Source organism: Sciurus vulgaris, assembly GCF_902686455.1.
Source record: "Sciurus vulgaris genome assembly, chromosome: 10".
Taxonomy (NCBI): Eukaryota; Metazoa; Chordata; class Mammalia; order Rodentia; family Sciuridae; genus Sciurus; species Sciurus vulgaris.
The window spans coordinates 3,992,951-4,018,562 of record NC_136470.1 but is presented as its reverse complement, the minus strand read 5'-3'; the positions used below and the strand labels follow the sequence as shown (position 1 = coordinate 4,018,562).

Genomic DNA, 25,612 nt, shown 5'->3' with positions numbered 1-25,612 from the left:
CCATTTCCAAATACAGGCACATTCCGAGCTACTTACTGGGCTCAGCACATATATGTGAATTTGGGGGGACCCAGTTCAGCCCATGACTGGGCCTGAGCCACAGTTCCATCCTTGATTTGCAGAGGCCTCTACAGAGACTTGGGATCCCAAGTGCCAGGGGCAGGCAGCACCCAGGTGGAATGAACGAACAGCCCCCAGGCAGAGCTAAAGAGTGCCAGCGGAGGTGACCCAGATGTTGGCTTTGCCCTCCCGACCATTGCTCATTCTCCTAGGAGATGACTTGGGGGCCAGGTGTGCTCGGTGACCAGAGGATACAGACCCTCTGCAGGGCTATGTGGACCACACAGGCTGGGGTAGAAGAGTGTGTGCTGCTCCAGACCCAGGTGAGCAGCGCCCCCACCACTGTCCACGTTAACCCTCTGGCAGCCCCACTCCCTCCAGCGTCCTGCTCCTCACAAGCCTCAGGACACAAGCACCAGCGTACTAACATCGTGTGCCGAGATTTATCAACTAGCAGAACATTCTTCAGGCACCGGCTGCTGGACTTAAAGAGGTGAGGTGCTCCTGCCAGCCCGCTGCCTTCCCGCACGCCAAACGCGCTTACTGGGGACGCGCCATGCTATTGTGGAGCTTTGGGTATGCAGCCCTCTATCTGTATCTCTGCCGGCCAGCCGGTGTATCTGTTCTTCGAATTATCCGAGTGGTTGATCTGTGTGAAAGGAAAAGGAGAGTTTTATTTATTCGCTAAGGGCGTCAGCAAACATTTAATCTGTGTCACGGAGCAAAGTCACGCGAACAGAAACAATGCCTAGAACAGGATTTGCTCCAGCACGAGCTGGCTGTTTGGTTTCCTCTTAACATGCCTCTTGATGACGCAGCTCGAGGAATTCTGCGGAGATGGAGATGTCCCGCGGCCTACGCTGCCCGGTAGTCACCCCAAGGACCGCACCACTTGGCCTTCCTTCCAGCGGCGCCTCAGAGCGCTGAACTTACCTTCAGCTAGTCTGACCATCTTATTTTAAATGAGAATGAGAGGGCTGTGCATCCCGGGATGTAAGGTGCATGTCATTGTGATTTCATCCCGTTTCCCCGATCACTAACCTGCTGGTCTGTTCGCGAGCTTCCGCACACCTTCCTTGAGGAAGCATTTTAGCTCATTTGTCCACTTTCACCTGTCGTGGTCTTTTTATTATCGAGTTGCAAGAGTTCTTACATATTCTGAACACATTCAACCCTTTGTGAGTATTTCTCCAACTCTGTGGGTTTCTTCTCACTTTCTTTATGGTTTCCTCCGTTTTGAGGAAAAGCATTTACCTTTGTTGTTAGTGGTGACACTGCCATGAGAGCAAGGCCTACCAAGGTCACGAAGATTCGTGCCTGTGTTTCTGTTGAAGTCCTAGCACTGACACTCGGAGTTGGGTTCTGCATGTGAGGTGTGGCGGGGACACATGGAGAGCTGGTTTCATCGACGCAGTGCTGGCCTGGCTGTCCTTGTTAAAAACCAGCTGATCTAGTTGTGAGGACCCTCATTTTCTGGAGTCCAAATTCTACTCCACTGACCGCCTGCGTCTCTCTACGCCGGCACCATACCATCTTGATCCGCAGCTTTGCGCTGTGTTTCCACACTGGCACCTGGGGGTGCTGTGCCTCTGTTCTTCTCTCTCAAGACCACTTTGACTCTCTGAGTTCCCAGAATTTTCATATAAATTTGTCCAGTCCTATTTTAAAATGTCAGCTGAAGGAGAGCGTGTTAGATCTTCAGGTCAATTTTGGGAGTTCTAACTTCTAAACAGTATTAAATTTTCTGATCCAGCAACATGGAATATCTTTCCTTTTTCTTAGTTTTTATCAATAGTGATTTATTATTTTAGTATAAAAGTCTTAGGTCCTCTACATTAAATTCATTCCTAAGCACTTTATTATTTTAATGCTATTCTACATAGAATTGTTTTCTGAACTTCATTTTCTGATCGTTCAGTGTAAGTAAATAGAAATATAATTAATTTTCATTGATCTCATATTCTACAAACTGCTAAACTTTCTCTCGGTTTAGTTTTTAGTGCATTCCTTAAGGTTTCTTCTGCATAAAATGAAGTCATTTGTGAATAGAGAGAGTTTTCTTTTCATGTGGGTGACTTTTTCCCCTTTTTTTGGCAGTGCTGGAATGGAACACAGGCCTCATGTGCACCAGGCAGGCACTAACCATTGAGCCACACCTTCTCTACCTGCCCTTGCTAGAATCCCCACCACAGTGATGGAGAAAGTTTAAGGGAAGTTCCCTTCTCTTCTTAGTTTGCTCAGTGCTTTTATCACTAAGGGGCATTGGATGCGTTCCCGTGTCTATTGCGACAGTTAGGTTTTTTCCTATCAGTGTGGTACGGGACACTGATTGATTTGGGGGTCGTTAAACTAACTTTGTAATCCCGATAAATCTCACTTAGAGAAACATCTGTCCATCTATCTGTCTACCTACCTACATATCTTCTGAAAACTGCCCTTACGATGAATTTATTTATTATTGAGACTTTGGGGATGTCAAAATTAAAGGGAAAGTGGTTCCTGCCTTTTTCAAGTTATATTCCAGGCACTAAAGGACAAAAACACCCGAATGCAGAGTCCTGCCGGCCAGCTGAGGAGGCCTGGCTGTCATGGGCCTTCAGGCGGAGAAGGAGGCCGGAGGAGAAGCCTGGAGCTCCAGTGAAGGAGCGGCGGGAAGTGCTCAGCGAGGGCCGCACATGGAAAGCTCCTGGGGTGGGAAGGGCAAGGACCAGTGCTGTGCCAGACGGGAGGGGCTTAGCTGGGCCGGGACAGCGTCTGAGCCCGGCCTGGTCACTAGAGGCAAGATGGGCAAGGTGGTGTCCTTGTCACCCATGCTGAGCAGGCAGGGCGGGCGTGGAGAGTGTAGGGACCAGAAAAGCCCAGGAAGCAGGGTCCTCGGGGCACACAGCTGGGGAGGTGGAGTCCAGGCCGCTCGGTCGCCGTCACTGCAAAACCGGCTAGCCTCACCTGTTCCTCAGGCTGCGGGTCTCGGCCTCCTCCCTTCTCACAAGACCAAGAGGGTGAACAAAAGCGTCTGTAAATTTCCTTCCGTTTGCCAGTCAGTGCATCAGGCAGAAGGCCGCTGCAGCTCTGAGCTCCCAGGAAGCTGACTTGTGCAGCAGCAGGTAGGACCCACCGAACGGGCTGGTATTAGGGTCCCCGGGGGTGACTCCCACATGACACTGAGCCAGTCCTCCGCTGGGATTCCCACAGGAGACTTGGGAAGTCAGAGCTCCCGTTCTGCTCTTCCCTTTTCTTTGATAAACGGGGTCCGTAATGGGAGGGGCATGATCTGTCCTGTGGCAAGGTGGGCAGAGAGGGCAGCTGCAGTTATCAAGGGCTGTTGGTTGGCACCACCTCGCCTGGCCCCGGTGGTCCCCTCTGCCGCCCAGGAGGTGAGCACCATCACCACCCTGAGCAGGCACAGGGCTGACGGCACCCAGGGAGACAGGGACGGCGCACCGGCTGCACATGGCAGAAGCTGATCTGACAGTCCAATCGGAATCGTCTCTCACAGGGACCTGAGCCTTCCCAACTCCAGCCGAGAACCAGCCGACAGAACGGCAAGGCCTACGGCAGCCTGCTTGCAGACAGGGAGTCCCAGGCAGCCTCTCAGAGCCCCCACACGCACGCTCAAAAGCACTCACCTTTTCTCTCTGAATTCCTGAAGGGAGTTCAAAGCCTTTTGCTGCAAGAAACACCAGCTTGACCTGAATTTCATGTTCCTGATTTCCTTGCTGCCAAGTGCTTCGATGGCGTCCTTGGCGTCAGCCTTCAGTCTGGGAGCAAAGGGGACAGAGTGAGAAAGCCTCCAGGGGACACCCAAGGGCACAAGGCTGCAGCTGGCTGGGCATGGAGCGCATCCTGAGCAAGGAGAAGCCACGTCTCTCCCTTGGCACAGGCGGCTGCTCACAGGACCCGCAGGTTGAGTGCGCCAACAGATGACCGTATCCAGAGCCCTCACAGACTTCAGTTCTGAGGTCTTATTCTCGATTCTGAAAGGACCTTGTGTCTGGGGATTCAGCCACGTCCTCAAACCCGGCCGACACCACTTCCAGTCCTGGCTGCTACTTTGCTTTCTGACTACAAAATGGGGTGGACAGCAGCTGCTGAAGGAGGTAGCGGAGTCAAAAGTGCCGCTTTAGAAAAGGGGGAAAATAACAAACTTAAAACAATACCACCGGTGTGGAATGCTGTGGTTCGGAGTAAGTGGACTGAAGGAGGGAAAAGTTTGGATTTCCCTAAGTGAGTCGTTTTGATGCATTTTTCAAGCATCATCCAAGGAACTTCAGTGTGACAGAAGGTCCCTGAGAAACGAATCTGAGGTCCGACTCGTTTGGAAAAGTCCTTCCAGGTCTAGGAATTCCCCATAAGGCCGGCTGCATGCCGGCCTGGCAGATCGCACTCAGGAGCACGGAGCTAAAGCAGCTGCTCGGGGGACTGCACGTGTGCGCCTGCATGTGTGTGTGTCCCTTTACCCTCTGCAGCTCCTCGTGCAGGGACGCGTCTTCCTGGAAGTCCGTCTGGCTGGAACACTCACACCTCCCTGTCCTCGCTGTGCCTGTGGCTGAGTGCCCCCGGCAGGGCCCAGGCCCAGCAGGCGGGTGCTTGGGCTCACGGTCAGAGTCCTTCCAGAGACACTGCTCTGCATATGCACTGCCACCCATTCCCGAAGGACCACTCTGCTCCACTTTCCGTTCCCCCAGAGGGCAGGACGGCACCGGCCTTCCGCCCCGCTGGGTGCTGCCCACGCCGACTCCCCAACACACTCACCTGGTGCTTCCATCGTCGTGGGTCACCATGACAGCAGGGATCTCGCGGGAGCGCTCTGAATGAACCTTGCCATTGGCCCGGAGTTATCTGTAGGGTCAACGCAGGGCAGTCTGAGGGTCTTCTCCGCTAGCAGAGGCTCCTGTCCCGGCAGGCCTCCTCCTGGCCTGCAGCCTACAGGTCCACTCTGCCCCTGCTTCCTAGCACTGGTCTCACACATGCGATGGGTGCTACCTGGGGCCCACTGAGGAGAGGGACAAGACACAGGCGCCTCCTGGAGAGCGTTCTGGTACAGTGCAGGAAGAGCTCTTCCACGCTGAAAGATGAGGCAGGCAGCCCCCAAAGGCAGGCCCTAGAGATCCCCGGAGCCAATCTTGCAACTGGCATGGTTCCTGCAGCACGGGCCAGGGGCCTCTGCAGCCATAGCCTAGGCCAGACTCAGGTGGCACCCACAGCAGGGCAGCCATGCCCACCGGGGAGCCCACACAGGAGAAATGCAGAAAGCATTTCAAAGCAGCCCTCTTCCTTTCTGAATATATGCCCAGCTTCTCTTTAGCATCTAGGCTGTTTAAACTTCATTTTAACAGGAAATATTTTCTTACCACCTTCATACATATCAAAATACTGTGTTGCTATCGGCTTCCCAGTTATATCTGCAAATAAAAGAAATGATGTTTAAAAAAATCATGGGACCAAGGGTGCGTTGGTGGCCCTGGCCCCACTTCACAGGATGTTTCTTCTCTGTGTGTCTGATGGGATGGCCCAGCCCAGAGGGGCTGCTTCCCCAAGAGTGTCCCCGAGCACAGGGACAGCAGGACAGAGGCAGGCACTGCTCTGGAGCTGCTTCCAGCCTGCGTCCAGTCACCGCTGACCTTGACACTCCACTTCCTCCTGCTTCTTCCCCAGGAACAACGGAGACCCCTGGCCCCTCCCGGCGTGCCTCTGCCTTCCCTGGGTTACGGACAGGGAGAACTGTCTCTCACCCTGCTCGGCTGTTGCCGGCCCATGTGGGCTGTGCCCCCCGCCCCTGGGGACTACAGGGAACCTCTTGCTGACCCTGCTGCAGTTCTTAGTGCCAGGGCTCCCAGTGGCAGCAGGACCTATGAGCAAGGCCCAGCTCTGCTTTCCGTGGACTTTCAGTGGCCGTTTATCACACCACAGCGGGAACCGGCCAGGGTGTAACTGGCCAGGGGTGAGGCGGACAAGAGATGCAACCCTGGGTCACCAGCTGGTGCATCTTTGGGTTTCCAGCATGCCCTCCACCTGCTCCTTGTTTTTTGTGAAATCCTTTTGTGTTTGGTCTTCAGTTATCGCTTGTCGTCATTGGAGCCACAATTCGTAACATGGGGCTTATAAAAATAATTAAATATATAATTTTAAAATGCATTAAGATACAGACCTAAACTAGATCATGTGCAAAAATCTTGAAACCTCAAAGTCTCAATCCCACCTCAACATTTTTAGGGATGTTTTAAGGAAAGTATTGAACAACTTACAGTCAACAATGGCAATGTTTATTCCCCTTGCGACACGCCCAGTCTTTTCTCCTATGAGCCTGAAATGCAAATAAGCATGAGTGGAGATTCTTCTCCTGCCCAGAAATGAGCACCCCAGCCCTGCTCGCAGACCTGGGCAGCACAGCCCACCGCATGACTTCCCACCACTTCCTGGCAGACGCCACCGCCCTGGTGCAGCTCCCTGGAGTCACCCACACTGGCTCCACCACATTCGACCGGGTTTCAGTCCCCACGGCACCTGGAAACCGCATTTAATCTTATAGTTTAGGCAAAGGATAGAGGAAAAAGCCATATCTGTTTAGCTCAGGCTCTTCAGAAGGTGTTTTCACCAAGTCCTGAACCAGCTCATGAGCGTCGTTTGCCTCCTGGAGATGCGAGGTAGTTGGAGGTGAGTCTGCGCAGAGACCCAGACCTGGCTTCCCAGCTGTTCCACGCCTGCTCCCTGGAAAGCACTGACAGAAGCTTTGCCTGGCTCCAGGTGATCCTTTCACCCAACCTCAAGGCCCAGCTAGCTCCTTAAATAAACACTTCCGTCCTATCCCTTAGATTTTACTTTTAAACTGGAGAATGTGAAATGTCAGTTTCGCGCTGACTGTATCCTAACATCAGGTCACAGGAGTTGTGTGTGCATGTGTGTGTGCACACACGTGTGCATGGGCCCTTTGCCAAGGTCTCGAATCAATGATATGGTGCGTCATGATAGGGTGGCAGTCTCCCTTCTTCCCCAGGCTGTGGGAGGGTGAATGTGTGCTTCATCACGCTGCCCCTGAGAGTTTACCTAAGCTTTCCCAAAAGCCTCCTAGACCTGGGGCTCTTGACAGTCTTAGAATTTGAAGTTTCCAAAAATGAGAACTTGGGTGATCTGAACCCGCCATCCTTGGAGAAGAGCAGAAAAGAGGGGATCATTTTTAGAGGAATAATAGGGCCTTAATAAGGAAGCAAATAACTTCCCAGGCCAAGGGCTCACAGGAGACTCTATTCATGGTGGTGAGTCCAGCATTTGAGGCTACTTTTATCCCAGGAGCACTTGCTGATTCCAGAAAAGGTACCAGCAGAGGTGAGCAGTGCCCTGAGGTCGGGGGTGGGGGCAGATGCTGGAAGCCAGAGGGAGGGCCAGGTCAGATCCCCACCTCTCATGTCAGTTTGCTCACAAGGGTGGAGTCCTGAGTGTGAGGACAACCAGAAATTAAGTCAGCATTTGCTGGACTTTAGCCCAGACTTAATTCCACTAAGTAGCCTGGAAAGTCTCAATGGTTAAAATCTACTTAGATCGTCCTGTTCTGCTGTTTGTTCCAGGTCTCTCAGAGCAGCGAAGAAAATTCCTCAGAAGCAAAAGAAACTTTTATCCGGCTTTCGTTTGGATGTAGTTTGAGTGTAGGCCCCCAAGAATTCGCAGGTTGGAAGCCTCAGCGTGGTGATGTTGGGAGCTGGGACCTTTAAGAGGTGGGGCTTATGCAGGGTAGCTAGGTCACGGGGCCTCAGAGGGATCAGTGCTGTTCTCACAGGATTAATTAGATCTCTGGAGAGTAGAGCAGGTCTAACCCCCGAATCCCTCTGTCTTCCCGTCTCTCCATGAGATCTCTTCTGCATGAATTCGACCACTGTGAAGCCATCACATGAGGCCCTCACCAGAGCTAAGCATATCCTGGTGCCATGCCTTTGAGTCTAAGAACTATGAGCCAAATAAGCTTCTTTTCTTTATAAATTGTCAAGCCTCAGATACTTTATTACAGGAATGAAAACTGATTGATACATATCTTTTGCCTCTATTTTAAAAAAATAACTCCAATGTACCATCTGGCACACTGTCAAACATAATCTGGCACATGAGCAAAGAATCCAACATAACAAGTACCAATGGAACCAGCAGGAAACAGTACATAATAGGGGTGACTCACAGGGGTTTCAAGTAGTAGAGTTATCCAACATAGACTTCAAAATAACTATACTTAATATATTCAAGAAAATGATGAACAAAATTGCAAAATTCAGAACTGGACATTTAAAAACTGACATGCTGATTTGAAAAAAAAATGAAGTTCTAAAAGAAAATAATATAATAAGCTAAAAAATTAATGGTCAACGAATGGGTTTAACAGCAGATTAGACACAATAGAAGAGAACGCTAGTGAAACGGAAAACAGCTCTGTCCACAATAAAAGAGAGATAAAAATATGAAACAGAACAATGCAGTTTAGAGATTAGAGTATTAAGGTCTAAAATGTGCTTCATTAAGAGTCTCAAAAGAAAAAGTGAAGGAGACAAGAAGCTATACTGGCAGAAAAGTTGCCAGATGCAATGAAGAACTTCAATACATACGTGTTTAAGGAGCTCAAAGAAGTCCAAATAAGATAAAACTACAGCAGACACATCAGGGTACAAATGCTGGAAACCAAATATAAGTAAAAAAAAAAAAAATCTTAAAAGACAATCAGGATCAGAAAAGGGAAAGGAAGTTTTTCACATTTGCAGCAATTAGATTGTTGGCTGACTTCTCAAAAGAAATTGTGAAGTTAGAAGACCATGGAATAACACCTCAAATGTGTTGGAAGAAAACCATGACCAACACATCCTGCCAAGATATTTTTCAGGAATGAAGATGAAAGACAGATATTTCAAAGAAACATGAAATGCAAGAATTCACCATCAGCATCCAGACAGCAGAAGTGGCTCTGTATTTTGCTGTGACAAACCTTAGCCATAAGTATAACCTGTTTTTGACTCCTAGGAATCCTTCTAGATAATCACTGGTTGTGAGACCCTCCACCATCCCGAACCCCAAAGTCAACACTCCACAGAAATGCACACATTGAGCACCAAGAAACATATATAGCACTCATCAAAAATAACTGGGAATGATTCAAATGTCACTCAACAGTAGCATGGAAAATAACAATGTAACATTACACAGCAATGCAGATCCACAGAAAGAGCTATGCCCAACATCAAAGACAAATCTCACAAATACCATTTTGAGCTAAAAAAAACCAGACATGAAAGAACATATAATTTATGATTCCATTTATATAAAATTCAAATACACAAAATTAAATAACAATGTTTGCTTAGTTAGTAAAACCATCAAGAAAAGCAAGGCCATGATACCACAGAGGAAGATGGAGTGCCTTACCAGTGGGTGTAGGGAAGGGGGCTGCACTTGGGAAGAGGTACACAGAGGGACTGTGGAGTCCTAGTGATAGTCCACTGCTTAACCTGAGGGTGGTTACACAAGTGTCTGCTTTATAATAATCACTTATAAAATAGCACATGCACAGGTTAGTCATGGCAGCATTATTAGCAGTACCAAAAGGTCGGACACATTAGAACTGCCTGTCAGTGCAAAACCAGTTGAATAAGTATGATACATCCCTATGGAATACTATGCACCAATACAATAGGTGAGGAAAATCTCTGTACTGATAAGGAGTGATTTCCACTATACTGTTAAGTAAAAAAAGCAAAGTGCAAAACTGTGTGTGGAGTTTGCTACCTTTTATGTAAGAAAGAACGTGTGTGTATTTGTGCATATATACACATATTCATATAGGCATGCATAGATAAGCTTATTAAAGTCATATATTGATACATGCTGATTATGTATAGAGAGAGCTTGTTTTACCATAAAAGCAAATGCTGGAGGGATAAATCAGAAACAAATGAAAAAACAATGGAGATGAGTACACGAGAAAAATTGGAGGGTGTAGGGAAGATTTTTCTGAATATATGTTTTTTGATATGTTAATTTCTGAACCATTACAACTATGGGAAAAGTAACTCTTTCATATGACTTTAATCAAAACACTGTACACTGTAACGTACTCTTTTTAAATAAAAAATAACTGACAAAACTTACACATCACTCAGTAGTTGCACTGTTAGTTCTATCGATATCAGTTTGAAAGCAAGTGTTAAATGGTAGTAGGGATGAAGGTTCTCAGTAAAAGGGAAAGAGTTAAAATGTAAAATCAAAGCTTCTAGTGGAGAAAAAAATCCCGCAATGTTAAACTTTAGCTGGAAATACCAGTGCAAAAAAAGGCGTTTCTTGTGTCTGTTCACTAAAAGTGCTCAGAAGTGGTTCCACCCCAGTGGCTTTGAGCATGCCAAGTGTGTATCGTGGCTTCTAGATCCCACACCCATGAAGGGAACTGTGTCTTCTGAGAAATGGCTTTTAAGAGAGACTTAAGAGCAGGGCTGTGCTCCAATGCAAAGAAGCTCTCAAAAGTAAAGAACAGGTAACTGGAGTAGCCTGTTTGCTAACAAACTGAATTTGCAGTTAAAAATCCCACCAAGAAAAGTACAGATGTCTCCCTGGAGAAGAAGCACCAACTGCACAAACTCTCGCAATGTGGAAGAGGAGGGATATTCACCTGCTCCACCTCTGGGAGGTGCCGACGACAGAGAGAAGTGCACCTGCTTCAACCCGCGAGGGCAGGGACCACAGAACACAAGCCACACGCTCAGTCAGCCGAATTCCGTGTTCCCACGACTTTGGACTTTGCCAGGTGCTCAAGTAAAGTATGAACTATAAATGACAGCTTGTTCTAAAGGCTGCCAAACAAAACTGAAGCCGTTCCGCACAGGACACACACCACGAGGGAGAATCAGCATCCTTCCCTGGCAGACACAGCCAGCAGGGCATGTCTTTCCACCCAGGTGCACTGGGCTGGGGTCAGGGGCATGAGATTCTCCTCTTGGGCAGCCCTGCTGCTCGGCCAGCCTCAGAGGGACCCGGTTGACAGACACTGTGCTTTCTTTCTGAACACTGCTACTTACAGCTCATCGTCAAAGCAGATCTTGGCGTACTTGTTCCGACCGCCACCGCTGAGCAACCGGTAGGCATAGCTATTAGGGGGGCATGCAGTCCAGTGGTCACATTTTTGCCTTCTGGGGGCAGGGGCTGTAATAAACAAGAACATCAAGCATCACTGTTACTTAACGGATGCACCTGCTCCGTGACCAGGAGGGCCAGCAGCTCCGTTCCAGCCCTTGGACCAGCAATCCCAGGGGAGGGGAAACCTGAGGGGAAGGTGTCCACCTTCACTGGGATCACTGCAATCTGAAGATGCACGGTTAGCACAATCTGCTTTTTGTCTTAGGAACACTTCACATGGAGAGATTCTGAACAGGTACAGCAATTTCAGAGTGTCAGAACCACTGCCCGAGGCTGCTCATCACAATGACCCTCTGTGCGCTGCGTGTTTGCCTCACAGCAAGAGAAAGACCTCAGGTGCCCTCAGAAGCTCCTGTTCATGCAGGAAAGTTCAGAGGCAAGAGGACTGGACAGCAGAGCTGCGGCCTAGGTGATGGTAGGCAGCTGGGTGCGGCTGGAGGAGGCGGGCACGGGCTGCCCTGCAGCCCCCGCTCTCTCCCTCTGCTTCCCGGCTGCCGTGAGGGGCTGCCTTCCTCCGCTGGGCTCTCCCCCATGACGTACTGCCTTATCTTTGGCCCAGAGCAATGGATTCGGCGTCTACAGACTGGAACCTCTGAAACTGGGAGCCAAAATAAACTTTTTCTCCTCTAAGTGGTTCTTGACAGGTAGTGTGGTTGCAAAAGCTGACTAATACTCAGGAGTCTAAGGGTGCTGGTGAACAAAGACAGACACCCTTGGAGATCTGCACAGCGTCTGCCTTTACACAGTGTTCAACACACACACACACACCATGCACACACGTACACACCAACGCCATACAACATACCACATACAACACATTTGCACATCACACACCGCATACCACACAAACATCATACCACACAACATAACAAAAGGAACTACAACACAAATACCACACAGCATACCACACACCCACCCCTAATCACACATATGCACTGTACATACACAAACATACATGCAAACATTCCATACAAATACCACAAAGCATGCCATTATATACATGTACACACATACACACACACACACACACACACACACATACACACGCCCCTGCGCACTGAGCTTCTCTGCCCAGGATGCGAATACGGCAGAGTGGTCAGGCCCTGGAGATATCCACTGCAACGCCCTCATTTCACAGGGACCAGCAATTCGAGGGCTCAGAGGCCCGTCTGAGGCTGGGGTGGGAGGCGCAGGCCTGGAGTCCCCGAGCCTCAACCCGCCATCTCACCGGTGCATCCTCCATGCATGATCACTGCACAGGACTCCTGCTCAGGTCACAGGAGAGAACCACCGGACTGCGGTTCTCAAACTTAAGTCCAAGGTGCCCAGAGGAGAACTCAGGAAGCACCCTTCACCCTTCAGGTCGACCTGGACTTAGCCTCTTACCTGCAGAGCACTGGGCTTCCCTGACTCATTGCACAGGAACCAAAGAACAGTCAACAAGGGGATGAGGTACACACAAGACAGCCTGAGTAGGGAATCCAGGGGTATCACACAGCACACCACCCAACCACACAGACGACAGCAACACAGGAAGAGGGAGGGAGAACAAGACAGAACCAGCAACAGTACAACTGGAAGTCCTCGCCTATCAAAGTCATCTTAAATGTAAACAGGTTAGATTTTCCAGTTAAAAGACATAGAATAACTGTATCTTTTAAAAAGACCCAACTATATGCTCCTGATAAGAGACCCACTTCACCCTTAGGGTCACACAGACTGGAAGTGAGCAGATGGAGAAAGACGCTCCGTCCTGATGGAACCAGAGGAGAGCAGGGCTGGTGAACGGGTAAAGTAGGCTTTGGATCTAACTGCAAAAAGAAGTGGGGTTGGCATTAGGGAAAGCAGTACAGAGATTCCTCAGAAAACTTTGACCCAGTTATCTCACTCCTCAGAAAAAGGAGAGATTACACTCCATTTATGTATGATCTATCAAAATGTATAAATGCATTCTACTGTCATGTTTAACTAATTAGAACAAGTACAAAAATTTAAAGAAGATATGGGGTTGGGATGGGGGCTGTGGCTCAGGGATAGAGCATTGACCACCAGGCCCAAGGCCCTGGGTTCTATCCCCACTACAAAGAGGAGGGAGCTCACCAGATAATGATAGAGACGTCAATTCACCAAGAAGATGTGATGAATATATATACATTCTCATCTAACACTGGGACGCCTAAATATAGAAAGCAAGGGACTGAAAGGGAGAGAAGGACTGAGAATAAATAATAATAGGGACTTCGAGACTCCACTTTCAATAATGAACAGGTCATCCAGAAGAAAATTAATAAGAAAACACTGGACATTGTCTTAGTCCTTAGGTTGCTATGAAATCACTTTAAGCTGGGTATTTATAAACAATATACTTTTACTTCTTATAGCCTAAACTCTGGGTGGATAGAGGCCAAGGCACCAGCATATGGAGTGTCTGGTGGGGCGCACCTCGCGAGGGAAACACACTCCCTTCCAACTGTTTCTATGAGCCCTGGTTCATTCATGAGGGTGCGGATGCCCTGATGGATCACTTACCTCTTAGTACTATCACACCAGCACTTCAGTTTCAGCCTGTGAATTCTGGTGGACACAAACCCACAGACCATCACAGGCCCAACCTGCACCTTAGACCAAATGGACCCAACAGACAGATGGAGCGCCCCATCCAACGGCAGCAGAGAGCACATTCTTCTCAAGCACACACGGAACATTCTCCAGTGCAGAGCTAAGAACAAGACAAGGCCTGCCATGTCCAAGAAGATCAAATCCACATCCAGTGTCTCGCATCAGGGAGTCTGCAGCCCACAGAACAACAAACAGATCCCGTAGTTGTGGGATGGGATCCCACTCCATAGCCACAGGAGGACTTGTAATTTCTGGGAATGTGGATCTGATCGGATGGAAGCCTTCAGGGCCCAGAAAGGCTTTGTGTGAAGGTGCACTGTGGCTGGACAGATGGGTGGACCTGGAGTCCTGGGAAGTGTGGGGCAGTGGATCCTGGGAGGTGGCAGCTTGGCCTCTGTTTTGCTGTGGTTTGGTGCAGCTTGTACTCGTGTTTAGGAACAAGGACACCTGAGCAGAAGAGAAGGTGGAAATTTGGGTCTGCTTTGAATGCTCGGAGCAAAAATGGCACATCTTGGGTTTGGAAGACAATGACCTGCATCCTGGCTGGTGAGTCAGGAATGGCAGGCTGCAGCCCCCTGCTCAGCCCCTCCACAGCCCCTCGGGGAATCACTGCAGGAAAGACATTGAACACGCCGGACTGGTGGCTGGACCCTGTTGGGTGGTGGGCTGCTACTGGTTCCAGGCAGGTGGGCTTATCTGGATGAGGAGGGCTGAGCATTAGGACAGCAGTCCCCCAGGAGGGCGGAGGGCCACACCAGACCCACACGGCCCCACGGGCTCCTAGCAAATGCCTCAGGCAGGCTGTCCGTACCATCATGCTTAGCGGCAGACATGGGGTGACATTTTCTGGTTTTTCAAACTATTGTCACAATTATGTCTCAACTTAAAATTTCTAAAATTTAAATGTGACAAATGAAAGTACTTCAATGTTGAGAAAAAAGGTATCAAAAACTTATCAAAATGGAACATTTATTTAAAAAAAAAAAAAAAAACAGATGTTTTCTCAATTAGGGATAAAGCTTTGAAAGTCCACTTCCGTGAACTTCAGGGACTCCAGTAGAATCAGCACAAAAGTGTCAGCCTGTGGGCCTCTGCCGGACCCTCCCTCCTCAGGTGTTCTGGGGCCAACAAGGTGGGTGTAAGCACCTCCCAGGTGACTTTGGCCGCGGCATCTTAGACCCTGGCCCTGCCTGGCTTGCATCTTGGATGTCCCTGAAGGCCGCGTGTTGAGATTTGGTCCACCATGTGAGATGCTGCTGGCAGGCGGGGAACCTTAAGGTGTGGGGCCTGCTGGGGACATGAGGCCACTGGGAGCGTGCCCTGGAAGGGGATATTGGGACTCCCACTCCTTACCCTCTCTCCTTGCTCCTTGTCCACTGTGAGGTGAACAGGCCTCCTCCGCCCTGCCTGCCATGATAGAGTGTGCAACACAGGCCCAAAGCAACTGGGCTAAGCCACCACAGACTGTAACCTCTGAGATGTGGACACAAATAAACCCTTTCTCTTTTTAACTTAAAGATCTCAGGTATTTTGTTTTAGCAATGGAGCTGAATGGCAAAGGTCCATTCCCACCAAGTACTCTTTAAGGAATGCTTCTCCCTCAGAGATGCGTCGTGTGTGACCAACACACCAGTCAGCACCAACCAAGGCCCAATATCATCTCTGCTTGAGGATCCACTTAAATCTTCCCAGTTGCTCCAGCTTCTCTGCCAAGGTCCAGGAAAATGCAGAAACACACCTTGTCAATCAGCCTGAGACCACTGTCTCCAGTTAGTGCTATCAGGAAAATACTCTGTGGTCCTCGTTTTGAGGTCAGTAAAAACAGATTTATGTCTTACAGACTGATTTCTTACAAGTCTGGGCTGGGAAGTGCCTTTTGCATTGTGGAGTGTTAGCAACGCCTTGAGGAAGGACTAACTTCTCTGGGACCCACAGGCCTTCTGTAGTCTTCCTCTTGCAATTTGCTGGCATGTGGCTCCCCACTCACCCTCCCTCCATTCATCCATCCACAGTGCACTTTACCCTGTGTCTCGGGTGCCCCCTGGGAGCCAGGCACCAGGGCACCGGTGCAGAAGGGCTGGCTCTGTCCGCCGTGTTTGAAGACCTCCGTGCTGCTCACTGCAAGGAGAGTCCGCTTCCTCCCCAGGCTGCGCTCTCCTGACTGAGCCCCTTCTTCAGCCCCTCTGACCTCCCACTCTCTGTCCCCACATCTTCCCACTCCCATGGGGTTGAAGACTGAATTCTGATTGCTTCTTTGTGACATTTTGTGTTGTCCAGGTTGTCTTCTGCTACTTTGATCCTGTTCTTAATTCCTTTGCTTTTGACCATCTGGTCTACCACTTTCTGAAATGTTCTAGGCACCCAGCTAAGCAGTGGTCTCTGTCTCAGCAGTTTCATCTTCCTGTTACCAAAAGTCGTCATTTAAGAGCATATCATCATACTCACTAAAGAGGTTTGTTGTTCTGAAGAGAATCAGATTTCTCTGAATCCACCTGTGTACTTTCCATAGGTGAAATGAGGACCTTGTCCCGGGAGGGGACAAAGCTCCCAGAGGCCCCTTCCCTGGGGCCACCAATGGCCCATGAGAGGCTAGATCACTGCCCTTTATTCTAAGAAGAAAAGGAAAATAATAAATTTCCAGGACCTTCTACATGCACGAGACGTTCCCCGCTCCCCTCCCATCCCCTAGGAACTTGCAGGGCCCTTTCTCTGCCACCCGTGGCCTAGCCCCATCAGGTCCTCATCTGCACTGCGCTGTGTCTCCATAAAGCATGTGCATCGCAGGAACCACCACCCAGTCGAAGGTATGCTCCTCTGGATAGACCTCCAGAGGAGAGCTTCAATTCGAGGTCACAGAAACATGTGGGAAGAGCCCCACACCGCCACCCCCATCACAGTCACAGAAAGGCAGGATGGTGCAGAAGCCATGGTGGCCCCAAGTGGACTGCTGATCTCCTCCAGCCTGGGAGGGGAGGAGGGCTGTCCCTATGCTGGGGATTTCCCCAGTGCTGCATGCATACCTTCCGCATTCAGACTATTCAGATTGCCCACCCCATGTGTGAATTTCCAAACTACGCAACCCAAGCTTCAGGAGGCGGGAGCATCCTGGGTTTTCTCTCCCACATCAGGTGCCCAGCGTGACAGATCTCACAGGTCTCGGACAGGTCTCACTGGAATGAAAGGACTGGGTTGCCTGTGGACAGAAGGTGTGGGCCCTTATCCTGGAAGGAGGCCTACGTGGCATTCTGTCAGGAGACAGACACGACTTTAGGTCACTCGGGGAGTCTCCTAGAGGAGGCCTACGTGGCGTTCTGTCAGGAGACAGACACGACTTTAGGTCACTCGGGGAGTCTCCTAGAGGAGACCTACCTGGTGTGTGCCTTTCAGGCCACTGGGGCCTGGGCCATCCTCCCTTCCTGTGTTCTGTGAACGGGATGTTCTGTGGTCTGTGACAGCTCCTCAGGGTCAGTGAAACTGTCTCCTTCTGTGTTCACATGGCTGTTTTCACTTTCAGTTATGGACCAAGAATCTGCCAGTTACAGGCTAGTGACTGCTTACACAGGCTTGGCCCTGAGACGTATGGCTAGCTGAACTGCAAGCACATAAAGACAGGGTTACGCAGTAAGGGCAGAAGCAGCTTCCTCTGTGACAATGCTCCATCTTCCCCAAACAGAGCCCCTCTCCTCGGACCTCAGTGCACGGTGCTGGTGTCGCAGACTCCGATAGTGCAGCTCATTAGGCCCGCCTGCTTTGCAGACTCGGAGAGTGCAACGCTAGCCCCTCCATTGTTGCAGTTAGTGCAACAGGAGGGAGCCATGGGGTTGCGTGCCTTGCCTTTGCTGTTGGTCTGTGCACGACCCCTCCAGCAGCCCAACCCTCCTTGGTGCCTGGGATCAGCCCTGGAGGGACAGCAGCAATGCCTGCTGACCCCTGGGTGTTGGATGGGTTTGGCAGAGGGTGGCACTGACAGGAGAAGGGTACCAGGGAGCAGAAGGGGATGGCTCTCTCTGCTGACGGACCCTGTCAGGGCCATGTGCAGTGCTACCTCTGGGGTTCTGCACACTGCTCCCCCTGCTGCCAGCCCCTCTCCTTGTTGGTTCTGTACACCCTGCGCCTTTGTAAAAGCCCTTTAGGAAGTCCTCTCATGTTAAAGATTCCATTCCTGTCCTTCTGGTTTTTATTTTATATCTGAATTTCAATTTGCATCTGTTGAAAACTATTAAAGGTAACCCATTTCATACCACCCAGAGACCTATCCTTTTTTCCTTTATAATTACACATTTTTTTACTCTATTATGGAGCAAAATAGATGCCTGTTCAGCAGAAAGTGTATTTTGAATTTCCAACCCTGGCATTTTCCCCGGCCAGCAAGGTTGCCGTTCTAGAGACTGTGGGACTCGTTCTACTGCAGGGTTCTTCTCCTGCCACAGACAGTGCATGTCTGAATCACCGCAGCATCCACAAACCCAAAACAAGGATGCTGAGGTGGAAATTGCCTGACTATGAAAAGCCCTTGAACTCCTTTGGCCTCAAGTTTAGCAGCTGACTTTATTGGCCACCCTGTGAGCAGAAGGCAGCACCTCAACTCCTGGATCAAGGGATACCTGGGACAGGTGGTGGGCTGCCACTCTGACCAGCCTGGGAGACCACTCAGTGCGGCTCCCGTGAGATCACCACAGGACATGCTGTCTGACCAGCAACATCCCCCAAGCCCCCTGGCTCTGCTGTCACATGCGTCCGTCACGGCACACCGTGCGGGGCCCACCTCCTACACTGTCTCCTGCAAAAGGAAATCACATCCAAACTCCTTCCAGCCTCCTGCCTGGCAATGGGGCTGCCTGGAAGGAACAGCCAGGCCAAAACTCCGAAGGCCTCTGTTGGAGGGGCCGCTTCAGGCCTTTCTGGCCACGGCGGGGCAGTCGAGCCGGGGGGCGATGCAGGTTCAGGGTCACAGTCTGCAGGCCCAGAGCAGTGGGTATGCTCACACGGATGACCTGGAACTGAGGCCGAACAAAAGGCATCTGGAACCAAAAAGATCTATGGATGGCCCAGAGTGAAGTGCTCACTGGAGGTGATGAGAAGGTAATAAAAGGGCTCGTGGCGATGCCCCCTCAGATTGATGTCTGTGCGGGGATGTTTGGCATGCTGTTGATGGCTGGGCTCTCTCTTCAGGGTTAGAGCTCAATCCTGCAGCCACGTTCTAGGAATTCGCCTTTTTTCATCATTTTCCTTCCTCTTCAAACCAAAATGCATTTTCCCTCATCCAAGCCTAGCAAGAGCTCAGGTGACAGTCTGTTTTGGAATCTGACCTCTTTCTGGGCTTGCCAGTTCCAGGGGCCTTTACTGCATTCTCTTCAAAGCATGATTCAGTGTGTCTCGATTCTCTGATGAACATTCAATAAATCTCCTCACACCCAGGACAGATGGGATGCCGCCATCTCACCTATCAACCTACTCAACGTATCAACCCAGCTCGGCTCCTGGACAGGAAGAGAAAGATCAGCTTCCCGCTCCACAGCTGGAGACCTCTGACCTCCTCCAGGTCTGCTCTGAGCTTCGCCAAGGCTGAGCGCTCCACAGGTGCAATCGTCCCACCCATGATCAGGGTTTTGAGTTCTAGCTCTCCACTGATGGGATGCAGGTGAACAAACACCACAGCACGTGCAGGAGAAGCTGGGGGAGGGGAAAGCCCCGGGCAGGAGGGCCAGTTGGGGGTGTCCCACAGGGTGGGCTTGCTGGTTTGCTTAGAGAGAGCTCATGGGAACGTTTTCCCAAGTAAACCTCTCCCCGGGGGCCCAGACCACGAGGGCCATTTTCCTTATATGGTTCCCTCTAGGCACCCACACATGCACAAGGCCTGCAGCTGCTCTTGGGGTTCCCAGGCACCTGCAGGGTGAGGATCCTCTGCTGTCACCCTCTAGTTCCTCTGAGAACCAGCTTTCTTGGAAGTCAGAGCCCTGGGCTCCATCGCTGCCGGTGAGGGTCTTTAACTCTGGGAAGGCTCTGTCACACAGCTATCACAAGCCTGTCGCCCCTCACTCCAGCTGAAGAGACACAGGTCCAGCCAAAGGCCTCTGGTTCCCCTGCTGTCCTGGGACGGATGACCACTCGGCCTTGGCGACACCAGTCCGGCCTGGATTCTGGGGTGCGCGTCACTTCACCCTCCCCAAGTCTAGCGAAACCATCTCTTGGGAACCCGGAGGTGGGTTTCTAGGGAACTGCGCAGAGTTCTGGGTCGAAGGCTCGGTGGAGCGCAGGGCCGCTGAAAGCGTGGGCTCCCCTGGCTGCAGCCAGGGGGGTGCCTCGCCCGATGTTGCCCACCCTGCCCTGGGGCTGCCTGCACAGTGGCAGCCGCAGTGTGTGCAGGGAAGGCCCCTGGGGCCCAGCTCCGGGGCAGCGGGGAAAGTGCCTTCCACCACCCCGCACCCTTGTGGTCTGCGGCCTGCCGCCTTGGCCTCGCACACCTGCTGCCTGCCCTGCTGTAGGCCACAAGCAGACGTCGTCCAGGGTCCCTTCCTGTCCACGCTTCCCAAGTGAGCCCCCTAAGTCTGTGCTCCCGCCCAGCATGCCCTCCCCCCAGGGTGGCCCCACAGCCATCGAGTCAGCCTCCCTGGACTCTTGCCTCGCTCTCCCAGGTGGCCCCCACCCCGCCCCACCTGCCTCAAAGCGCCTCCTTGTACAGAACTGATCCTCTCTCCATGGAAACTTCCCTGTGTGGAAAACAGAGAAATAGAGGGCCCAAACAGCAATCATCTCCTGGGATCTGGGAGGTGAGGCCCCTTTGAAGTTGGGGGGGAACAGCTCTCCGCTCAGTGGGGAGCCATCAGCACTGAGGGCCCCCTGCAGAGGCTCCACTGGCCAGATCCAGCTTGGATCTCTCTGATCCTGCACCACCCAGGGCCTCAGAGGCTGGGCTGAGGCCACTGTCCTTGGGCTGAAGTCAGGGCCCAGGTGCTGGAGGGAAGTCCAGGCCTCCACTCAGCCTGAAGTTCCTGCCTTCCAGGGAAGAGGAGCTGCAATTCCAAGGGGTGGATTGTGTGTGGAAGCTGAAGGAGTTTGGGGAGGGCAGGAGTGAGAAGGGAGGCCCCTGCCCACGTGGCTTAGGGGTGGTCCACTTAATAAGGAGGGGGCATCCAGCTGTGTCTGAGCCTGAGCCATCTGTCTCCTGAGGAGCTTCAGTAGCACCTGCCAGCGCTTCTGCGTGAGTGGTTCTGTTGCAGGCAGGCTGGGGCCAGGCAGATCCGTAGGATCCCAGGAGCCAGGGGCATGGGGACAGGGGCAACGTCAGTTACCACAGCCATATGGGGAATGAGGCTCAGGAACAGGGGATCCCAACCCTGTCCTGACGGGGATGTACCATGACTTGAGGGCATCTATGTTCAGCAGACACTGAAATATGGGTGTTCTCCAAGTTCTATCCCCAGGTGGAAGCTTCTGGAAGCTCAGCACAAAGTCTTGGAACCCATGTTGTAGAGAGCAATTAGACATGCACAATGGGTCAGGAGTTTAAGAAAATACTTAGCATAGAGCAAATAAGGTTAATCTGGAGCCCAGCATTGGTGGCGCTCAAGGTCTCATGAGATGGCTATTTCAGGACCCCTGCTGGATCCTAGCTCTATAAATCGTTCCTCTTACAACAGTAGGAAGATGGGTAACAACGGGGGCAGGGGACAAAGCTATGGACCGCTCAAGATTATTAAGAGCTACCCTCAGGCTGGAACCTGATGCAGTGTCAGTCAAGAGCTGAGAGGTGACACTTGAGCAGGATCTTCTCACCATCTCCAGCCTCCCCATTAAAGCTGGGGTGCAGAGAAGTGAGCTGCCACTCTCCTGCCTGGGAGGACCCCACACTCTCCCGGAGGGCCGCCTCCCTTCTTTCTCTTCTACTGAGCCTTGTTGTGCTTTTATTAAGTCTCTGCTTGCTCGAAATCCTCCCATGGAAGAGCTGAGGACAGACCCAATCTCAGGGAAGAGCTTGTCTCAGTTACGACATGGCCTTGACTTGAAGAAAAAGAGAGGTCTTGAAAGGAAGAGGAGCTGGAAACCCAGGAAGACGGTCCCAGAGGAGGAAGCGAGCAGGCTGCATGTGTCTGCCTGAGCGGAGGAAGCAGGGCGGGCAGAGGCCAGCAACAAGGGAGACCAGGCCTAACGGAGGGGTGAACCGGAGGCCAGGGTGCCCAGCTGCACCGCACTGTCCCATCTTTTTAGGTGTGGCTCCAGGGTCTCACTGCTGTGCAACGGAGACCCCAGGGTTGCTTTCTGCCTCGGGGCAGCTGGGAGCCAGAGGGTGCTGGGCCTGGTCAAGAGTGACCAGGTGGCTGCCGGTGAGACGGAAGAACACCTGCTGGATAAATCAAGTGCTGCGAGGAAAATCCCTTGGAAAGCCCCTCCCTCCACTGGAGGGCAAAAGGAGGGCCCTGCCCCTGCCCTTCCTGGTGGCCCTCCTGTCCTGGTCAGTGTCCTGCACCCCACCCACTCTGCTCCCTGCAGCCACCTCCTCTCATGCCTGCCTTTCAGTTAGGGTCAGAAAAAAATAAGATCTCTTGTAAAAGGCCTCTGCTTTCTTTTTTAGGTAAAATAGCCCTCAAAACCACATCCATTGACTTATTTTTCTCCTCATATTAAGATTCTATTAGTCATATTAAGATTCTACGAATCCCCTGGATAGAAAATCACAACACATTGCCTTGCAGACGTCCAAGCAGCAGAGCTTGCTCTCCAGGTGCATCAAGGAGCCCTCCTGTTTCGAGGCGATCCTACCTCCTACCCTTGCCTTGGCTGCGGGAGGCTCAGGACCATATCCTACAGCCATTCCTCTCTCTGGCAGTGTTTTGTGCCCTCCCTAGGACCCTGAGAGTGTCCTTCATCACTTACAAGAGAGGCCTCTTGTAATGACCTCTGTTCTTCTCCTTCTAGGGAAATGGACCTAAGCTGGGGGTTCATAGTGCACCAGAGGACAAATCATAGAACCCAAAGTTCGTGCCTTTTGGGGCCTCAGACACCATTAACTCAAGGCGTGGCTGAACCCAGCCCCTCTGCTTCCCCCAGCTGGACTCCCCTGGTGTCTCCACCCCTGCCTAGACCAAACTAACTAGAAAAATGAGTGGCCAGAGAATCCGACTGACTGCGAGGAGCAGCGCTTGGAATGTCAGGGGTCAACGATCAGGAAACAGCCTTGACGCGGGGCCGTGGTGACAGCTCGCCCCTGTTGAAGTCACTCTGCCATTACTGTGTCATAGATAAGTGATGTGCAGGTGAATACAGAGCATGCACTGTGTCCATAGGTCTGCGACTCCCAAACGGTGTGCCAAGGCACCCTTGGGTACTCTGGCAAACCTGTGGGGCTCTGTGGGGCATGCCCAGGGGACACACAGAGGTATCCATTGGCCACCCGGCCTGCTACCACTGAGTTGTGCACCTACCTCATCAGTAAGTAGATTTGTCGAGTTTCCTTGGGGCAGGCAAGCACCATGAATGGATGACTAAGTCACTCGTATATCCGGAACGGAAAAGCCTGGGACTGTCCTCAAGAAGATCCAGCACGGGAGGAGCCCAAGTGGGCATACACATCGAGACACCAGCAAGAGTGACCACGACGAGGCCAGGCAGAGTAAGGGGCTGCGGGTTGGGACTAATGGCTGCAGAGCTAGATGATGGACAGGACACATGGACAGGGCATGGGCATGAGGGTGGTCAAGAGAATTCCTGGGGACTCAAGTCCATGATCACCTCCCCAGTGTGTTTTCATGGGCCCCAGTGAGGTGTGATCTTGATGTGGCTTTGGTATTACTTGGGATCCCAATGGGTAACGGGCTCTTTGATGAGGAGTGGACATGAAGGCGATCCTGACTTTGTAAATATGTCACAGAGAGCCACTATAGATGATGGTCAGAGTTCAAAAAGGCCACGAAGACCAGCTCCTTCTTTCCCTTTTGACTGCTTTTCTTCTTTGTGTTTCAAGCTTTCTACGTTCTTCAGAGTCCCCAGGGGACTCCTGGTGGGTCTCGCAGCCTGAGTCCTGGAAGTCGTCCTCTGGCCTCCTGGGCCCCTTGGCCCTGACATCTTTCTGTGTCCTCAGGGCCATTTTTCTCAAGTTGGAAAGATCGCATTGCATCTGTGTGATTCTCTACACTGACTACCTTCATACCGACTAGGACATTACTTCCTCCGAAAAGTGAATTCCACAAAAATAATCAGCTCCACTGAGCCTGAGTGGTAGTTCCAGGAGAGAGGAAAGAAGTTACCACTGGCAACGAGGTGGACGTCTGATGGCCAGAACTGGTCCTACCCGATAGAAATTCCTGGCCCCGAATTTCTTCCTTCTGCGGGTGGTGAGCAGAGAGGCTGCCCCCGCCTCCTGGGTGTTTCTTCCCACACCCTTCTCCTGGGCACTGGGTTGGGCATGGCTGTTGAGAGGGCAGGGCAGGCAGCGTGCCACAGCAGAAAGTGCCAGTGCCAGGGGTGGTCCGTGCCTGGGGTGAAGAAAGGAGCGGCGAAGGAGCGCCTCCTCCGGGGGAGGAGAGCTCCCGGGACACGCGGACCTGCCCAGTCCTCCTCAGCACAGCTCAGACGAGATTTTCCTGAATGGCAGTTCCTTAGTTCTCCTCAGGAACGGACTGTCCCAAGCGTGTCCCATGTTCTCACAGGATCTGTAAGTGGTGCTTTGGTCCCAAAGTTGCTCTCAGACCCATGTTCCAAGCAGGGAAGTCACTGTCACTTCTTGGTCCGCACTGTCAACTTACTGCGCCTTCAGATTTGGCTTGGAGACTTTGATTGCCAACTCTCCAAGAGAGGCGTGTTGGGGAACAGGTTAGGCCCATTAGTGTAGCATGTGCCAAAACATGGTCTATCAGGTGCTAGTCTTCTACGGGGCCCAGAATGCATGCTTCAGAACAAACAAGAATTCTTCTCTTACCACCCTGAGGCTGAAGATCGAGATCAAGTGTGTGAGGGCTGCCTTGCTCTGCGGGTGTGGGCGGGACCTGCCCCAGGCCTCCCTCCAGCTTCTGGGGGCTCCTTCTGGGCAGCACAACTCCCTCCTCCTGGGCGTCCTCCATGCTGTGTGTCCAACTCTCTTTCTATAAGAACACTGTGGCATTGGTTGGGGGGCCATTCTGTTCTAACCCAGCCTCACCTTAATTACATCAACAGGATCCTGTTTCCAACAAGGCCACCTTCTGAGGTGCTGGGGGTTGGGGCTTCAACACAAGAATCTTGAGGGTGGGTAAGAAAGTTGCAGTAAGGAAGCACGTAGGGCCCACTCCCCGCCAGGCAGACCCTGTGGCGTGGGGTGAGGGCCCTGCTCTGCTGTGCACTCCCAGGGGCCCTGTCTGATAGGACGCCTGGTCAGTTCCGGCTCAAGCCATGCCTCCTGCCTGTGCATCTTCCACCAGGAGGCTCCAGGCAGCGAAAGGGACTTGGAATCTCAGGCTCGTCACGCGTGTGTATGGCCGCTGAAAGCTGGAGAAAGTCCGGAAACTGGAGGGGGAGGCATCTCCTTGCACGTACTTAGGGCCACAGCTCTACAGTCCCAAGCCCTGTGCAAACACAACTCTCTCCTCCAGGCACGTCGCAGGCGGGGAGGCCCCGGAGGGCGGAGATGCAGAGCTGCCGACCACCAAGGGGTCAGCACAGAGCTCAGGAGTAGGGGGACTCCAGGCACTCCACAGGGGGGGCCTACTGCCTGCCAGGCTGGCTTGGTTCTGTCTTTCCCAGAATTCTTAAGAGAGGCTGAGAGGCAGAGGACAGGTGTGGGACAGGTGTGGGGAATCGGACT

The 25,612-nt window shown here is 51.8% G+C and overlaps 1 pseudogene across 1 annotated transcript; it reads right to left on the bottom strand.

The window, feature by feature from the left end:
- Window positions 1-489: 489 nt before the first annotated feature.
- On the bottom strand, window positions 490-19,435 carry LOC306670450 (protein FAM3B-like; annotated as a pseudogene). Its single transcript has 8 exons — window positions 19,370-19,435; window positions 18,659-18,857; window positions 11,100-11,223; window positions 6,306-6,364; window positions 5,412-5,462; window positions 4,813-4,899; window positions 3,687-3,818; window positions 490-709 (listed from the first exon to the last, which is right to left on the bottom strand). The product of its transcript is annotated as a protein FAM3B-like (transcript).
- Window positions 19,436-25,612: the final 6,177 nt, after the last annotated feature.